Below are 4,488 nucleotides of genomic sequence, written 5' to 3' on the forward strand. Positions count from 1 at the left end.
GAACACCAGGGTGGACGGCCCCCGGGATGGTGAGAGGTTGTGTGCCAGGTGTCCCCTCCTGCATTGCTTCTCCCGCTTTGGTCTACTCGGGTGAAAACACAAAGTTCCGCCATGGTAGGGGCACCATCTGTGACAGGAGGGGAAGCATCCATGGTGAACACTAGCACAAAATTGAGCTTCATCCTAAAGTCTGTGGGGTCCCTCGTGGACCAAGAGAAAAGAGGGCCTGAGCTAGTACTGATTTGTTAGCCAACTTCGACCTTCTGTGCCATGCACGTGAGGACCCAGTGGGACCCCACATTGAGGCTGTCATGGGAGGCCCCAAGCGTGGGTCGGACTGGGGAAACGCGCCCATGTCCTCACACGCTCGATCTGCTTCATCAGACATCCAGCCATTGGACCGTGGATGTTACACGTCTGGGTTTCTGGGCTGATGCTAAGCCGAGGAACCTGACCTTGATTCTTCGTTTCAACTTGGGTGAGCTTCAACAAATGCATTGAGCTACAGTTTCAGGGAACCCAGATTGAGGACATTTCAGGCCTGGCAACTGGAACCCACGCTGTCCTTGCACTGTCCCCCTGACTGGAAGACTGGGGCTCTTCCCTGGCAGAGGGCCAGGCTAATCAGAACCTTGTTCTGTAACCCATGAGGAGCCCCTGGGGGGTGTTAGAAGCACAATAGCAAGGCCAGATCTGTGCTTCTGGAAGAGTGTGTGAGAGGTGAATTACAGTGGAGATCTGCCATGGTCTGAATGTCGTGTCCCCCTAAAATTCATATGCTGAAAACCTAGCCCAAAGTGGTGTTGGGAGGTGGGGCCTTTGAGAGATGAGCAGTCTTGAAAGTGAGGCCATCGTGGGGGCATTAGTGCCCATGCGAAAGAGACCCCAGAGAGCCCCCTCGCCCCTTCTGCCACATGAAGATACAGCAGGAAGAGCCATCTATGAACTACAATAGTCCTCACCAGATCTGCCCACCCCTTAACCTTGGACTTCCAACCTCCCAGAACTGTGAGAAGTAAATTTCCCCTGTTTATGTTGTAAGCCACTGTGTCTGTGGTATTGTGTCATAGCAGCCCAAACAGACCAAGGCAAGGGCCCGCTGGAGTGACCCAGATGGGAGGTGATGACGTCTGGCAGCAGGCGAGGGAGGAAGGTGCGGGCGTGGTGGGCAGGTGTAAGGTGATCAGGATGGAGAACGAGGAACATCTAATCAGGCCTCAGCCCACTGTCGCCTCCCTGCATAGGTCCTAGGGAAACATGCAGGGAACAGAAGCTGAGCAAGGAAGGGAATATACCCCTTCGGTGATTCCCCTCTCTTCATGTTGCCTTCCAACTGTGGGAAGGACCAGCTTTCCAGGTACCATTAGGGCAACGCCCTGGTCTCCCTCCAACCTGCCGACTCGGCCCCGGGAGACAGCACACACTGTGGTCTGCTGGTCCATGGTTCATGGTTTAGGGGAACTGGCATCTGCCTCTCTCACCATCTGGAGGCTGCCCTGGTCCAGAGTTGACTGTAAGGTAGGGGGGACCTACTCACTTCCAGGACAAGCCATGTTCTCCAATATCAGCTTTATCTATCACAGAGATGGCAATTCGATATCCATATGCCTTATTCCTCCTTTTTTAAAAATATTTTATTTATTTATTCATGAGAGACGCACAGAGAGAGGCAGAGAGACAGGCAGAGGGAGAAGCAGGCTCCCTCTGGGGAGCCCAATGCAGGACTCGATCCCAGGACCCTGGGATCACGACCTGAGTCGAAGGCAGATGCTCAACCACCGAGCCACCCAAGTGTCCCTGTCTGCATGCTGGCTCCTTTGAGGCTCAAGAGTAGAAGAAACGAACTCTCCTTTTCAGAGAATGCTTGTCAGCGCCAGCTTTCTCCTGGTATGAGCCTTAGGGAGGTGAGCCGGGAACCACATCCAGTGACAGGAAATTGATCATGCAGCCAGAAATGGAAAGTCTGTCTCAGGAGTGTCTTTCTGTCCTCCTTTTGCATGATTAAAAACTTTTAATATATACATAATTGTGTGCCTCCACCGGGGTGTGGTTAAAAGGGCAACGTCCAAGGGCCTAGCTCAAATACTAAATAAATGTCAACTGCGTTCCCCAGGAGCACCGGGAAGGATCAGCACCCTCGTGCCAGCATGACTGCAAGGAAGGGTCTTACCTGGGGATTTCACCTTGTTTGGGGAGGAAAGAGCCCAGCCACAACTGTCGCTAAGAGCTGTGTGGCTTCAGCAAGACACCTTGCAGGGGCCTCTCCATATCTGGACATGATGGGCTAACCAGGCTCCGTGGTCCCCACCCCAGTCTGTGCCTCAGAATTTCCTGGGACCCTTAAAAACACAGAGTTGGGGCTCCAGGTCTGAAGACTTTGATTCACTGAGTCTGGGGTGAGAACCCAGGGGTCTTATTAATAAACAGCCTTTCGGGGCCGTACAGAGCAGGGGGCTCGTGAGGCTCAGGACTCCATTGTGACCAGCAGTGATGGGATCAGGATTGCTGCGGGGCTCTCAGCCTTGGGTCCTCAAGCATCTGAGAGAGAGAGCAAGAGTGAGACAACAGGAAACACCGGCTTCCTCCTTCTGGCGTCAGAGGAAATAAGTCAGGCCCGCCCCTGGGGATGCTCCCCTACCTGTAAGCCCCGCCAGGATCAGATGCACAGGTCTGGGTGGCAGGGTCTCTCTAGCTGGGGACTTCCTTGTCGAGAGCCTTGGAATAAATGTGGTTGTAGAGATTCAGGACACTAGTCGCTCCAGGGGGCTTGTAGGGCTGATTTCTCCACCCAGCCCCTGACCACACTTTGGGGAGGGGGGAAACAGGTGCTTCCCGCAGCTCCCTACGGAGGTGCTCTGCCCTTTCTGCAGCCTTCCCGCCACCAGCTCCCGTCTTCCTGGCCCTCCGCACAGCTGCCAGGGCCTGTTCCCTGATTCAGGAGAGAAATCCAGGCCTCTCTGGCTGGAGCTCCAGCCACGGCTCACTGGTCCAGGGCCACGGATCTGCAGGAGGAGTGCAGCCAGATCCACATAGCAGGCACGGCGGTGGGGGTGGGGGCTGGGGGGTGGTGACAAGCCAAGTCGGGATCTCTAAGGAGGGCTCAGCAGCCTGTCCTGGGCTGGGTGTCAGAGCAAGGTGGGGGTGGAGGAGCGCAGAGCACCACGCATTCAGAATCTGTGTCAGAGCATTCTTACACAGTGATCCCAGGCTTCTGTGGTGTTTGGAGGCACGCTCCCAGATGTCCGCATCACACTGGGCATAAGGGTGCAGGTGTGTGGCCACCGGGAGGTGCATCTAGCTGCTGTGTTCCTGGGAGACCAAACTGGGGACAAGTGAACACAGCTGGTTCCAGAAAACGTTGGGTACCCAGCAGGTTAGCAGAGGCTGACAGTGAGTGTTCTGGGGGTGCTCCGTCCGTCTCCCTGGCACTTCTCCAAAGAGCCACCTGCCCTGGCCTCCTGTGGCAGCTCCATCCCCAGACTGCTGGCTTGGCGGCACCCAGAAACACAACCCAGGTCTGGTTCAGGGTCCTGGGGTGCTCCCAAGTGCTCTCCGACTTGGACACAGGAGTCTCTCCGGGGAGGGTGGCTGGTCATGGGAAGGAGGGTGAAGTGATTCCGGATGCTCAGTTTTCTGTGGTGTGATGGGAGCGTTCCTGTGCACCTCCTCTGATTCCCTTGGCCAGTCTCTGGTCAGTTTGACTCGCCAGGGCGATTTTTTGAGCGTCCTTGGCCAGAGCTGCTGCAAGGGGTCATGAGACTGTACTCACCAGGCTCTCCGGGAGGCAGGGCGGAGATCCCGCCTCCTCTCACAGATGGAAACACTGGGAGGTCATTTGACTCTTACAGAACAATCCCGTCCCCCCAAGACCGCTGATTTCCAGCTCACCACTGGAGACAGAGAGCGCATTCCAGGTCGGCTTTAGCAGTCACCAGGGAAACTGCCTAGTGACCGTGTCAGCAGCTGGGGGTGTGCTCTGCAGCGAACACCACACGGCATGCTGAGAAGCTGAACGCCAGATGACCTTGAGCCACTTCACTTGCGATTTCAAGTGTGCTGAAGACGAAGCCCATGCAGAGCGGGGGCGTGAAGAACATGCAGCACCCAGATGAGTTCCTTGTGGGCGCCCAGGCCTGCAGCCCACGAGAGGCCCGAGGCCGGCTGTGGCCTCCCTGCCTCCTCTGCTTCTATGGGCATCTACGCAGTGGCCAGGAGGAACCTCCCACCACCCCAAGCAAACCCGCTGTCGTGGATGAAGGCCTTGTCACACTGGGACCGAGCAGATGGCCCACCACATCCATGACTGTCTCCCTACTGCTTCATCTTTGTGCTCAAATTTTCCCCTGTGGTCGATACCAGGGGCACACAGTCTCTTTTCCTAAAGAGAGAAAGAACTCCCAAAGTGAAAAAAATGAGGTCAATGGATATAGGAGTTTTTCTGACACTTGGCAAATTTCTTTCCAAAGTATGTGTGCCGTGTTATGACAT

The 4,488-nt window shown here is 55.7% G+C and overlaps 1 long non-coding RNA gene across 1 annotated transcript; it reads right to left on the minus strand.

Annotated features, from left to right (window-relative positions):
- Positions 1–1,613: 1,613 nt before the first annotated feature.
- On the minus strand, positions 1,614–4,212 carry LOC140634706 (uncharacterized). The gene is made up of 3 exons (XR_012032096.1): positions 3,889–4,212; positions 2,639–3,741; positions 1,614–2,538 (listed from the first exon to the last, which is right to left on the minus strand). It is a non-coding gene; the product is annotated as an uncharacterized lncRNA (long non-coding RNA).
- Between the last annotated feature and the right edge of the window lie 276 nt (positions 4,213–4,488).

Source organism: Canis lupus, chromosome 6, assembly GCF_048164855.1.
Source record: "Canis lupus baileyi chromosome 6, mCanLup2.hap1, whole genome shotgun sequence".
NCBI classification, from domain to species: Eukaryota; Metazoa; Chordata; class Mammalia; order Carnivora; family Canidae; genus Canis; species Canis lupus.